The following is a 15383-nucleotide window of genomic DNA, read 5'->3' on the forward strand; positions in this document are numbered from 1 at the left end:
TTTTCTGTAGCACAGTATAGGTCTTGTCTCTTGAAACTCAACTATGTATTTATAAGACAAACTCTGATTGATTGTTTGGTCCTGATGAATGGATTGATAGGTAAATTCTTTGAAATCAAGAATTCTAAGATTAAGGTCCCAAGATTAACCTTTAAAAAATTTAATTTTGAATGCTATTTCATTTAAATAAAGCAGGTACATTTAAATTATGTCACTCTGTAGAGGTAATATTTTTAGAAAACACTGATTAAAGGTTGTTTGCCACGGTAGCACTATCAACTACAAGTGTCTGCTACAGTATCCCCACAGGGAATCATAACCTTGGCAGATTAACATCAGCATTGCCCTTCCAGACAGATAGATTCATGCAGAATTTCAAATAAATAATCCCAATATAAAGTATTACACTGGGAAACAGTACCCTCATGACCTCTGACTAGCAAATTCTGGGAAACCAGATTATGATTAGACAGATGATGGAAGAACTTTGACTGAAACCCATGCCTGTTAGTTATATGGTTTGAATGTTAAATAGCATGAGGCTAAGATGATGGAATGGATTTACCCTCTGCAGAACCCAGATGTGGCAAGACCACCACAGGGAGCCTCAGGTCTGGCCCCAAACCCAGTGTGACTGTTTCCAGACTTCCCTGCGTTCCCCAAAAGGCATATTAAACTTCTTCTTAAAGTACTAGCGATTTTTTTAAACTACTGCAGAGTGTGAGAGAAGAGCCTAAATGAATACCACCACACAATAAAACTTCATTTTAAAAAATTTATTAAATATCTTATTTTTTCTCCCTAATATCCTTCCCTAATATTAGCAGACAATACCTTATCTCTTTTTTTGTGTGTGTCTTGTTTTTTTCTTTTTTTTTTCATTCTCTGTCCACACAGCCCCTGGAATATATTGTATATGTCCTGAGCACCTAAGTTCTGGATCCAGTTTTGTACTCCTATCAGAAAAGCAAAGCCTGCACTATCCTAAACCCTCCTTTTGTTTTCAAAGTTTTACTGTTTAAGTTTTCCACCTGGAGAGCTCATCTTCCATATAAAATAAGATTTCAAAATAGTCACCTAATAATTCCTAGGAAAACATTCTACTGCTAAGAAACAGCTTCCTATTCCTAATTGTAAGGATTTACCAACCTCTGGGACTGAACACCCCTCTCTGTAGCTGAGTTTAGACAGGACCTGACCATGTTCACCTCTGTGTTCCATGCTTTTTTCTGACTCCAAAGATAACATCCCATCTAATGGATCTCTCTTTCAATAGATTGAAGTAATTAATTGTATTGCAGTCAGCTCTTACTAACCTGAATGAATATACTATGTATTATCATATTTGAGTTAGCTCCTTAATAACTTGAGTATCAGTTCAGTTCAGTCACTCAGTTGTGTCCAACTCTTTGTGACCCCATGGACTGCAGCATGCCAGGCTTCCCTGTCCATCACCAACTCCCGGAGCCTACTCAAACTCATGTCCATTGCGTCGGTAATGCCGTCCAACAATCTCATCCTCTGTGCTCCCTTTCTCCTTCTGCCTTCAGTCCTTCACAAAATCGGGGTCTTTTCCAGTGAGTCAGTTCTTCACATCAGTTGGTCAAAGTATTGGAGTTTCAGCTTCAGCATCAGTCCTTGCGATGAATATTCAGGACTGATTTTCTTTAGGATGGACTGGTTAGATCTCCTTGCAGTCCAAGGGACTCTCAAGAGTCTTCTCCAACACCACAGTTCAAAAGCATCAATTCTTTGACTCTCAGCTTTCTTTATAGTCCAACTCTCACATTCATACATGACTACTGGAAAAACTATAACTTTGACTAGACAGACCTTTGTTGGTAAAGTAACTTGGATATAAGAGAGATAATAGCAGCCTCAGAGAACTTGGCCCTCGTGACTTGAGAGTTTAACAATAGACAGTAGGTCCAAGGAAGCCTGTATTCAATGTCAAAATTTCTAAATCAAGTCTGGCAGAGTAGTTAATTAGTTCTTTATACATATAAATAAACAAACAAACACATTCACATTTATATCAGGAACCAGATGATTATATTTACAAAATACAGTTGAAATAGAGTTTTAATTAAGGCCAAACTGTATACATATGGAGAAAATACTTTTTTCTAGTAAAATACATTTTTATAATTTAAAAGCTTTTAGATGGTCTCAAAATTCTTTTCTGGTTACACTTCCTAACAGTCATGAATTTTAGAGAACTGGTGAAGAGCTTATCATTTGACAGATTACAGAAGTGAGATTTCCAGAATTTCATGTAATGTTGATTCTTAATGTTTGCCATTATTTTCTGATTGTGTTTATCTCAGACATGCGTGAAAATCAAGGACTTTAGAATAATTATAAAAATTATTTGATCCATTAATAACCTTTTACAGCATGTGGCTATCTTCTGATCTTTCTGCCAGTGGTGTGTTTATTCAGGTATTTTAAATAGTAGTTCCTGTTGTTTTTATTTCATTAAGTTAAAATGTGTTTGCCTATCGCGATTGTATCTGCATTTAACAATTCTTGCTTTCGACACTAAAGACAAAGATCAGTCAATACTTTAATTGCCATAGGGCTATCAACATACATGAGGTTTTCCTTAAAGTAGTAATCATCTTTGGAAAAGAAATTGCACTTTTAAGTGAAATTTATGCGTTTACTGATTCCGTGATGTACTCTCGAGATGATGGGCTGCACATTAGGTCTTTCCTTTTATGTTACACTATTTAATTTGTGAATCCACTTTTATTTCGGGTGCCATAGTAATTTCTCATTGTTGATAGAATTACAATAAGAAAATCTTGCAAGGAACACACTTAGTTTAAATTAAGCAAAAAAGAAAAGAGAAAGGTAATTTTAGACAGGATTCAATTTAGGATTTTACCCAGAATATTTAGTTGCCTTAGAAAGTGCATGCTGCTGCTGCTGCTGCTAAGTCGCTTCAGTCGTGTCCGACTCTGTGCAACCCCAGAGACGGCAGCCCACCAGGCTCCCCCGTCCCTGGGATTCTCCAGGCAAGAACATTGGAGTGGGTGGCCATTTGGTTCTCCAGTGCATGAAAGTGAAAAGTGAAAGTGAAGTCGCTCAGTCGTGTCTGACTGTTAGCGACCCCATGGACTGCAGCCTACCAGGCTCCTCCATCCATGGGATTTATAGTTTTGCCATTTTGAAAGGAAATTTCTTTGAAAAATCTAGCCTTCATTAAATGAAATGTTTGTAACAAATATAAACTTTTGCTTTCAGTGTTTAAAAGTTCTTATTACTCAGCATTCTTACCAATACTTGGTATTCTTAGACTCATTTTTTTTACCTGTCTGCCAGATTTATGATTCTATCACATTGTGGATTAATTTATTATTTGGTTATTAGTAATCTTGAATGCATTTCATACTTAGATTGGGCATCAAAGTTTCCTTTTCAGTGATTGCATCTTTATATATTTTGCCTACTTTGTTATTGGGTTGTGTGTTTTGCCTACTTTATTATTGGTTGTGTGTTGTAAGTGTTATCATTATATTATGAATACTAATCACTGATTGCTTTATTGCACTGTAAATGCTTTCTCCCAGTTTTTTTATTTTTTAATAGTGTGTTTGCATAACAATTATATTCTTGTGTCATATTTATCAGTCTTTTGTGATTTGTGTTTTTCTGATTCTTTTTCAACAAGTGTATTCCTAATCTGAGGATGTGAGCCTACTCTTTCATATTTTTTCTTCTAAACCTTTTAAAGTTTGTTCTTTGTACATAGATTTTTGATCTTCTTGGGGTTGATTTTGTGAGCATGTATGCGTGTGTGTGTAGTTTAATGTAGGGTTCTAATTTTGAGGGATCTGATATTTTTAACATAGAGAACAAGTTATCTAGGCACCATTTATTGAGGATCTTCACTTATCTATGGTACTAGCACTGACACATGTAAAATTATCATATATCTACAGGCCTAATCTTTGTTGGTTTGTTCTTTTCTCTTACCTATTTGTTTGTATTTGAAGCAATAATATAGTCTCTTTATCATAACTTAACAGATAAGTCTTGAACAGTGATAAGGCACATGTTCTCATTTTAATCTCCTTCAAAATTTTCACAACTCTCCTTGGAGCTTTGCTATTTCATGTAAATTTTAGAACTAGCTTGTTGAGTTAAGAATGACATTAATATTAAATATTATTTTTGTCTATTCTTGGACATACTCTATCTCAGTTAATTTTTTAATTTCTTGTCTTTCATCCATAACTTTTAAATTAAGGGCATTTTATTTAATGTAACCATCAATAAGGAGTACTTATTATATTAATATTTTACGGTTATATAATATGCTAATGGTTTATTATATAATCTTGAGTTGGGTGAGTAGGCCTGTATATGTGCCAACACTCAGTTATACTGAGTTGCAAGGCTTAGAGAAGTTTTAAATCTTCTGGTTATAAGTCTCCATTATATTTATAAAGATATTTCTTATCCTATGTTTCATGAATTTATGTCTTGACTTTTTAAAATTGGAAATTATCTGTTTCCAGCAGCACCCTTTACCTCTTTTTTTTTTCTTTTGAGCTTTCCAATCAACTTGTTAGCATTGTGTCTTAAATTGATTATTTTTTTACATGTATCCATTCTCCCCCAAACTAAATTGATTTTAGTAAGCATTTAGGACATAAAGTGGAGAGTGAAAAAGTTGGCTTAAAGCTCAACATTCAGAAAACAAAGATCATGGCATCCGGTCCCATCACTTCATGGGAAACAGATGGGCAAACAGTGGAAACAGTGTCAGACTTTATTTTTCGGGGCTCCAAAATCACTGCAGATGGTGACTGCAGCCATGAAATTAAAAGACGCTTACTCCTTGGAAGGAAAGTTATGACCAACCTAGATAGCATATTCAAAAGCAGAAACATTACTTTGCCAACAAAGGTTCGTCTAGTCAAGGCTGTGGTTTTTCCTGTGGTCATGTATGGATGTGAGAGTTGGACTGTGAAGAAGGCCGAGCGCCGAAGAATTGATGCTTTTGAACTGTGGTGTTGGAGAAGACTGTTGAGAGTCCCTTGGACTGCAAGGAGATCCAACCAGTCCATTCTAAAGGAGATCAGCCCTGGGATTTCTTTGGAAGGAATGATGCTAAGGCTGAAATTCCATTACTTTGGCCACCTCATGCGAAGAGTTGACTCATTGGAAAAGACTCTGATGCTGGGAGGGATTGGGGGCAGGAGGAGAAGGGGATGACAGAGGATGAGATGGCTGGTTGGCATCACTGACTCGATGAATGTGAGTCTCAGTGAACTCCGGGAGTTGGCGATGGACAGGGAAGCCTGGTGTGCTGCGATTCATGGGGTCGCAAAGAGTCGGACACGACTGAGTGACTGATCTGATTGGATCTGATCTGATCTACTATTTATTGACTATTGTGTACCAGTGTTTGTGTTGGCCATTTCATATGTCATCACAGCAACACTCTTACTAAGGATATATGGTAATAGCCAGTATGTAGATAAAACTGGGGACAGCTTGCCCCAGGTCACAAAGTCAGAATGCCCTGTAATCAGGATTGAAGCTGTGTCTTTGCTTTTCTCCCTATGCCGTCTTGTCTCTAATACATAACAAGGTGTTGAAGTTAAATCAGAGACAGTTGTGATGAAATATTTCTAACGCCAGACAACCTGCTCCTGAGGAGAGGTCAGTACCTTCCCCTGTTCTGTGACCATGAAGTTCCTGTTTCGCAGATAGTTTGTGGGAAGAGTGGTGAGTAGGAAAGAGAGCGGTACCTTAGGGCTGGAGCTGTAGGAGTCTTCCACAGGTGGTTGCAGCAGGCTGGGGACAGTACCCTGTCGGAGTAGAGGACTGAGGGACAGAAAATAGAGGGAGTTTTCAAGATGCTCAGTCTGTTCTGCTGCAACTCATATTACTGTAAAAAATTAAATCAAATGTGATTGGTAAATAGGGGATAATAAGAATATAAAGTGGATGTTGGTTCATATGTGATTCTTTTCTAGGCCTGGGGAACTAGAAGAATAGAAATATAATAATAACTTTCACTATGAAAAGGAGAGGAAAAAGCTATTGATTGGGCTGCTATGTTGCCTAAAGGAGCCATCAGGATTGTATCTAAGAAACTAAAAACTAGTGCTTGCACCCATTGCATCCTTCACCGCAGATGCATGTGCCCAGTTTCATTCAGCCGTCAGGCCCTGGTGGGGACCCTTCCCCAAGCCCCCCTGGAATGCAGTCCCTGCCTTGTGCTGTGCTGTGCTGCCCTCAGCACTGGCTCAGCTCCCGCCGCCCCTCCACGCACGTCCTGTCTATTGTTTTGTGCACTTGTCCACCCTGTGGCAGGTTCTGACCAAGCCGAGCTATGGTTTCTGTTTTTTTAAAGGGGTGGGGTGGGAGGGCTATCGGGGGTGCCTATTTAACAGAATATGAATTTTCTCTGGAATGTGCATTATGTTATAGCTGATGCATGCATTGTTATGGGTCTATTGTTTCCATCATGGTGTTAAAAAATTTTAAATACAAGGCTTGGTTTACTTGAATATTGTTGTTTAGTTGCTAAGTCATGTCTGACTCTTTGTGACCCCATGGACTGAAGTACTCCAAGCTCCTCTGTCCTCTACTATCTCCCGGAGTTTGCTCAAATTCATGTCCATCAACTCAGCGATGCTATCTAACCATCTTTTCCTCTGCCACCCTCTTCTCCTTTCCCATCATTATGGTCTTTTCCAATGAGTCAGCTCTTCGCATCAGGTGGCCAAAGTATTGGAGCTTCAGCTTCAGCATCAGTCCTTCCAATGAATATTCAGGGTTGATATCCTTGCAGTCCAAGGGACTCTCAAGATATTACTCTAGGATTAATCAAATGCATTGTTATTATTACTTGCTGATTCGTGTCTGATTCTTCGTGACCCCGTGGACCCCATGGAAGCCTGCCAGACTCCTCTGTCCATGGAATTTCCTAGGCAAAAATACTGGAGTGGGTTATCATTTCCTTCTCCAAATCAAATGCATATCCTTAACCAAACATGGCTGTAAACTACTAAACTCTATGAACAGTTTTATAAGGTTTGTACTTGGTTCTATTTACTTTGAGTATCAGAGTTGTTGTCTCAAGTAATCAGGTTTTACTCCCAGCATCCATTACAAAACGCAGAAAATCTCTTTTTAATTCAAGATTTTAGAAAGATTATAAAATTCCAGAATGTGAGTTGATAAATTGCATAGCAATTTACTTTACTGCACAGAGTAAGCAAAATCATATAGGACAAATGATAATTCCTGAAAGGAATCTTCAGTTCCTATCTCACCTGTACCCTGTAGTGCCCAATCGAGGCTGGATTTCTTGCCTTGCATAGTCTGAAGGCTGGAGTTTCTCATCTGGGTGGGCCACATTATGACATTATGATTTTTGTCTGGTTGTTGTTCCCCTGCGTCAAGACCTTTGCTATTATTTGCAGAAAATTATTATTCTTTTTGTCTGTAATTGCTTGTGGCTCACTATAAGTACCAACTCTCCACCACTAGTTTTCTAAAAGGGTTTTGTTTTCCTCCAATATGTTCATCAAATGCCTGATTGCGTGTTGGGTATTCCTGAGGCATGATCACACAGCCAGGAGCGTGTCGAGTTCTGATTGCACTCTGCATTTTCTCTGTTAAGTTGGGGCAGCGAAAAAGATCAGATTCTCTCATTTCTGACGAGAAGACAAAGGGTCTGAACTGAAAACAGAGGCAGAACCGTGGCCCCTGATCTTCTGTAACAAATGTCAGCATGCCCAATCACACTGTTAAAGGGTCTCCCTGGCTGACACTTTTCAGGGGTATATTTTCAACTATGGCCCCTCTGCATGGATGTTGCTTGTATTTTTATATTGATCTTAGTTATCTTCCAGCACTAAATATTTAAGATGTTACTCTACTATTCAAAATATGAAAGTTAATGTGATAAGATAAAAATATTATTAAGGGATTAAAAATATGAATTATGAAAGAATACTCTTCCTTCATAATTATGAAGGAATACTCTTCCTCCATAGTTATGAAGGGATTCTCTTCCTTCATAGTTATGAAGGGATACTGTGAGGGAATAGTATCCCTTCATAATGCATATTGAACCCTTATTTATTTTATCTTATTTTTTCTTGAGCTACATGACACATTTGTTAGGACATAGTTTGAGGGTTCAGAGGACATAATTTCTATTCCCCCCAGACCACAAGATTAAAGCAATCCAGAGGGAACACTGACACCTAGGTCTGCTTGGTTCTACAGCTCATGCACTTTCCCTGGGCTCAGTTGTGGCCACTCTCACTTCGCTTGAACACCTAAGAGCCTTCTTCCCAGAAGCCATTGAAAGAATGACTATTTGTCAAAGGGAAAAATATTTGTTGTATAAATATAGTGAAAGTGAAGTTGCTCAGTCGTGTCCGACTCTTTACAACCCCACGGACTGTAGCCTACTACGTTCTACCGTCCATGGGACTTTCCAGGTAAGAATACTGGAGTGGGTTGCCATTTCCCTGTCCAGGGGATATTCCCAACCCAGGGATTGAACCCGGGTCTCCCGCATTGTAGGCAGACGCTTTACCATCTGAGTCACCAGGGAAGTCCCTGTATACATATAGGAAACTCTTAAAATTAAAAACAGAACAGAGCCTAATATATTTTCCAAGTATTCATCAGAACTGTTACTTTTGCTGCTGCTGCAGTTTTCCAAGTAAGAAAATTATTCAAAGAAAAAGACACTGAATTAGTGTTTGATATATGCTACAAAGAAAGAAGAGGGAAAGTGTATGGATGTTAATGGGTAAGAAATAGGTGCTTAGGTTTGAAGCAAGGAAAAAAAAAATTGACTTTTGATTTCTATGTGGGAAAACAAAGGCATCAAAGGGTAGTGTGTGAATAAATGTCTCAGAGAGCAGGCCATGATTCCTAAAGTGAGGCAGAGATCATTTCATGTAACTAGAAAGGACATTTTAAGAAGCATTGATATAATCACTCTTGGGATACAGGGGTTTTGAAGAACCTAATGAAAAATGAGGCAAGTTTTAAAAAAAAAATAGGAAAATGAATGTTAAAAAGGAGATCTATTTGATAGTATGGGCTTCCCTGGTGGCTCAGATGTTAAAGCATCTGCCTGCAATGCAGGAGACCTGGGTTTGATCCCTGGGTCGGGAAGATCCCCTGGAGAAGGAAATGGCAACCCACTCAAAGTATTCTTGCCTGGAGAATCCTATGGACGGAGGAGCCTGGTGGGCTACAGTCCATGGGGTCGCAAAGAGTCGGACACAACTGAGCGACTTCACTTTGACTTTCACTTTCTTTCTGATTTATGAAATGTGTCAGTAGACATCATCATTGTCATGATCGTAGGAAGATAGTGGGAAGCATGTGCTTAGAGGGAAGTGTGGCCACATTATCTAATGTGTCATTCAACTTACCCCCATGGTAAGAAGCTTTATCCTGGAAAACAAGAGCTGCTTCTGGATGTACATAGTGGCTTCTGGGAGATTTTATTTTTCTGGAAATAAAATTTAAAATTTATACAAATCAAGTACTTTGTCTTTTCCATCAAATATTCTAAGATCGACACTACATTACTAATCCTGTTAAAATTCAATGTTAATAGATTTTATTATTAGAAAAGATGATATCATGGCTGCCTATACATTAAACTCAAGGTCACAGATTCAAAATTTTGAATATCATCTTAATCATGCTCTTTCTTTTCAGTTGATTTGATCATATATATTTGGATGTCTGAAAGCCAATATAGTCTTCTATTTATTGATTCTACTAGTTAAACATTTCTGAGATGTATGATAATCCATGATTAAGTTAAAATAATAAAAAGACTACTTGAGATTTATTGTAGACTGGATATTAAAATAGGTGATGATAGGTGTTGACCCATAAGATACAAAGTCAGCCATATTAGCCTAGTTCTTGAGAGTAATTGTGAATTCTCATGCCTTGTACTTGTTTAAGTTTTCTTTTCTTTCTTTTTTAATGTAACACGCTCTGTATGGTTGATCCTGTTTTGAGTAAAGTACTTGTTTTAAGTGAAATGCCTGAGGTTCTTAAATGATATTTCCTACTAATGTTTTCTCCTAGCTTATAAAGGGAAACACTAAATTATGTTTGAGCGTTCTCTACCATTTATTCCTCAGAACACTAATTGTTCTTAGGCTTCAGTTTACTTTAACTATACGAAGACTTGCATCCACCTTGGGAAGAGTAGGAGCCTTGATAGACTTGGGTTCTATCAAGATAATACTTATTTATTAATAATTCAAATAATCAAAAAGTCATAAATTCCAATCCAAGTAAGGTGTTGACTTTAAAATATGTGAATTTGGCTTCCAAATGGTCCCTTCTGCTTACCGGAAGTACTATTGAAAGTTTCCTTCAGAAAAATGCCAAAATAAAAAGACAGCAGTCCCCATTTCATTATAAAAAACAGGTTGCTATAGCTTCAAGTAAAATTACTAATATTAGCTAATTGATTTTTAAATAGACACAGCCATCTGGAATGAAAACATTAGCTGGTGGGGGTAGAGGAATGTACTGTGGTTTGAAGATATTCCTAGGTTTTGATTAAATGACAAACAAAAAGGTAGCTCTGTGTACCCAGTGAAGTTTTTCTGTTTCATGTGAGTGTCATTATAAATCTCTCTTCCTTGTACTAAAATATGTAATTTGGTCTTACAAAGTATACATAGAAAATAGCATGGAATATACCAATCACCCTCTTGTTCATTATTTCCATTCCTTATTTTGCAGGTATCAGTAAGTTTTCTAATACACATGGTTTATCTATCACTCTAAAGAGTTAATATGAAAAGAATTCACTCTAATTTTTATCTAGCTTATATAGCACTCAATTTTTCTCCTTTATAAAACAGCAGAAACTGAAACTAATAATCTTTATATTCTTTTTCTTTAACTATTTATTTTGTATTGACATATAGCCAGTCAACAATTCTGTGGTAGTTTCAAGTGGACAGGAAAGAGACTCAGCCATACATATGTATACATATATCCATTCCTCCCAAACTTCCCTGCCATCCAGCCTGCCACATAACATTGAGCAGAATTCCCTGTGCTGTACAGTAGGTCCTTGTTGTTTATTCATTTTAAATACAGCAGTGTGTACCTGTCCATCCCAACTCCCTATCTATCCCTACTATCCGTCCTTTTCCCCCAGCAACCATAAATTCATTCTCAAAGTCTGTGAGTTTACTTCTGTTTGTAAATAAGTTCATTTGTATCATGCCTTTTTAGATTCCACATGAAGGATGTCATATGATGTTTCTGTTTCTCTGTCTGACTTACTACACTCAGGATGGCAATCTTTGGGTCCATCCATGCTGCTGCAAATGGCATTATTTCACTTTTGATGGCTGAGTAATATTCCATTGTATATACGTGCCACATCTTCTTTATCCACTCCTCTGTTGATGGACATTTAACTTGTGTCTGTGTCTTGGCTCTTGAAAACAGTGCTGCAGTGAACATTGGGGTGCATGTATCCTTTGGGGTAATGTTTTCCTCCAGATGTATGCCAGGAGTGGGAATGCAGAGTCATATAGTATCTCTGTATTTAGATTTTTAAGGAATCTCCATGCTGTTCTCCATAGTGGCTGTACGAGTTTACATTCCCACCAACAGTGTAGGAGGGTTCCCTTCTCTTCACATCCTCTCCAGCATTTATTGTCTTAATGATCTTTATATTCTGTTTTACAGTGTTATAGCTCATCTTGAGAAATAGGAATTATCTTAGATAAGAATATAGAAGTCTAAGTAGGCCTTCAATTACATATTTCTTGATTTATATATTCATAATGTGCTCTAATAATAATAATAAATACAGTATACTCAGTACCTGTTATATTCTTGGCATAATGATATGAATTTTATATTCATATTTCTAAATATTAAGGCAATATTGCAAGGCCAATGTTAATATTCCCAGTTTTAAGTTGAGGGAATTTGAGTATGCATAGTTTATCAGTCTAAAGAATTATATTAGTATGATAAGAATTCATTCAAATTTTTTTTATCTAGCTTGTATATACATTAATTTGCATGTGACTCAGGAAAGTTAAGTAACTTATCCAAACTATACAGCTTATGAGTACCAAATAACTGATAGCTAAAAATCAAGTCAAATTCTGTCTGAATCTAGAGCTTCTTCTCCATCCAACAAGTTAGATGATTGAGAATGTTATGTAGTTGCCCTTCATGTAAAAGTGATTCTGTGGTTCTCATAAATCAAATACAAATTATTATCTGAAGCCTGTTTCTAGTTCACATAATATATCTCTCTTTTCTTTAGAAAATATGTAAACATAACGTCCCCTCCTTCCGAAGATTTTGACCATGTAGGATCTCTTTAAAACTGAAAAGGAACTCTTTGAATCAATAAGAATGTAAAAGTGGAACTTATTTTGACTCGAGCTTTGATGTTTTAGAAGAGTCCTTTCACTATATCCTGTGCAGTTATTGCAACAGGAGCCAGGCTAGCCCTTAGAGCCAAGGAGAACCTTAAGAGTGTAGGCAAAATCGCTGGAAATTTCCTGAATTTAATTCTGCATATATCCATTTAAGTAACACACATAGAGTGCTTATCATTTGGCTCTGCAGTGGCTTGGTCACGAAGATGAATGACATCTCTGTTCTTGACTTGCTGAGGTCTAGTGTGGGGAATAGATGTGTAGCCAGTGTTAAAATATCCAATGATTTATGTTATGGTAGAAGGAAGGACAAAATTCTGTTCAGTTCAGTCGCTCAGTCATGTCTGACTCTGCAACCGCATGGACAGCAGCACGCCAGGCTTCCCTGTCCACCAGTTCCTGGAGCTTACTTAAACTCATGTCCAGTGAGTCGCTGATGCCATCCAACCATCTCATCCTCTGTCATTCCCTGTTCCTCCTGCCTTCAATCTTTCCCAGCACCAGGGTTTTTCCAATGAGTCAGTTCTTCCCATCAGGTGGCCAAAGTATTGGAGCTTCAGCTTCAGCATCAGTCTTTCCAATGAAGATTTCCTTTAGAATTGACTGGTTTGTTCTCCCTGCATTCAAAGGGACTCTCAAGAGTCTTCTCCAACACCACAGTTCAAAATCATCAATTCTTCAGTGCTCAGCTTTCTTTATGGTCCAACACTCACATCCATACATGACTATTGGAAAAACCATAGCTTTGACTAGATGAACCTTTGTAGGCCAAGTAATGTCTCTGCTTTTTAATATGCTGTCTAGGCTGGTCATAGTTTTTCTTCCAAGGAGCAAGTGTCTTTTCATTTCATGGCTTCAGTCACCATCTGCAGTGATTTTGGAGTCCAAGAAAATAAAGTCTGTCACTGTTTCCATTGTTAACCTATCTATTTGCCATGAAGTGATGGGACCGGATGCTGTGATCTTAGTTTTTTGAATGTTGAGTTTTAAACCAGCATTTTCACTCTCCTCTTCACTTTCATCAAGAGGCTCTTCAGTTCCTCTTAACTTTCTGCCATAAGGGTGGTGTCATCTGCATATCTGAGGTTATTGATATTTCTCCTGGTAATCTTATTCCAGCTCGTGCTTCATCCAGCCTGGCATTTTGTATGATGTACTCTGCATATAAGTTAAATAAGCAGGGGGACCGTATACAGCCTTGACATACTCCTTTCCCAATTTGCAACCAGTCCATTGTTCCACGTCTGATTCTAACTGTTGCTTCTTGACCTGCATACAGATTTCTCAGAAGGCAGGTAAGGTGGTCTGGTATTCCCATCTCTTGAAGAATTTTCCACAGTTTGTCGTGATCCACACAGTCAAAGGCTTTGGAGTAGTCAATAAAGCAGAAGTAGATGGTTTCGTTTTTTTTTTTTTTTGAAACAGCCTTGCTTTTTCAATGATCCAACGGATGTTGGCAATTTGATCTCTGATTCCTCTGCCTTTTCTAAATCCACCTTGAACATCTGAAAGTTCTCGGTTCACCTACTGTTGAAGCCTCACTTCAAGAATTTTGAGCATTACTTTGCTAGCGTGTGAGGTAAGTGTAATTGTGCAGTAGTTTGAGCATTCTTTGGCATTGCTTTTCTTTGGGACTGGAATGAAAACTGACCTTTTCCAGTCCTGTGGCCACTGCTGAGTTTTCCAAATTTGCTGGTATATTGAGTGCAGTACTTTAACAGCATCATCTTTTAGAAATAGCTCACCTCCACTAGCTTTGTTTGTAATTAGGTCCTTTCATTCACAGCAGTTCAGGTCAGGGAAGGCTTTTCTGGGGAGATACGCTTTGGGCAGAGTTCTGAAGGGTGAAATGGATATACTACTTTTTTGCTCTTGATAAATGGTGAGCCAGCAAGAGCCACTTTCTCCCTTCCATGAACTTAGCAAATATGAGACTTTTTTATGAGGTGAGTGGGAAAAAAATCCAGAAATATGCTATCTGTAAAAGCCATACTTAAAAGGAAACAAAGGGATAGGTCACTGTCTCTCAGAGTAGTTGAGATGATTAATAAAGGAATCAGGAAGAATCAGATAATTAGAACAGATTGATCACTGGTAGTGAAAGTGAATTTGTAATTAAAAAAACTCCAAACAGACAAAACTCTAGGATTGGACAGCTTCACAGGTGAATTCTAACAAACATATAAAGACAATCTAATATTGTTCCTTCTCAAACTATTTCAAAAAATTGAAGAAGACAAAACATTCCCAACTTAATTCTATAAGACCACTAGAATCTGATATCAAAACCAAAGACACTTCTAAACATAATTATAGGAAAATATATTTGATGAATATAGATGCAAAAATTCTCAACAAATATTATCAAACTGAATCTAACAATACATAAAAACAGTCCTATACCTTTTTATCAAAGTACAGGATGATCAAGTTGGATTTATCTCAAGAGACTCAAGGATGGTTTAATATTTTCAAACCAATCAATGTGATACACCATATTAACAGAAGGAAGGACATAAATCACATGATCATTTCAATATACACAGAAAAAGAATTTGACAAAATTCAACATTCATTAATGATAAAAATTTTCATTCTATAAAAAATTGCAATAGAGGGAACATATCTCAACATAATAAAGGATATTATGGAAAACACACAGACAGCATCATACTCTACAGTGAAAAATTGAAAGTTTTTACTCTAAAGTTAGGAACAATACAGGGATCCCCCCTTTACTACTTCAACTTAAATGCAGTATTGGAACTCCCAGACAATCAGACAAGAAAAGAAAGTTATCCAAGTTGGAAGGGAGGAAGTAAAACAGTCACTATTTTGCAGGTGACATGATACTTTACATAGAAAACCCACAAGACTCCACAAAAGAATAATAGCAAAATGAGAAATAATAGCAAAACTAAACAAAGATAGTGACATCTG

The 15383-nt window shown here is 37.3% G+C and overlaps 1 protein-coding gene across 14 annotated transcripts in view; it reads left to right on the top strand.

The window, feature by feature from the left end:
• HDAC9 (histone deacetylase 9) overlaps positions 1-15383 on the top strand; it is a 1049156-nt gene that overhangs the window by 443154 nt on the left and 590619 nt on the right. The window contains exon 2 of one of the 14 annotated variants that reach the window (XM_070787184.1): positions 13869-14022. The exons of the other annotated variants lie outside the window; for them this stretch is intronic. The gene's annotated coding sequence lies outside the window, so the exon portion shown is untranslated. The remainder of the gene's footprint in view (positions 1-13868; positions 14023-15383) is intronic. 14 annotated transcript variants of the gene reach the window in all.

Source organism: Bos indicus, chromosome 4 (assembly GCF_029378745.1).
Source record: "Bos indicus isolate NIAB-ARS_2022 breed Sahiwal x Tharparkar chromosome 4, NIAB-ARS_B.indTharparkar_mat_pri_1.0, whole genome shotgun sequence".
NCBI lineage: Eukaryota > Metazoa > Chordata > Mammalia > Artiodactyla > Bovidae > Bos > Bos indicus.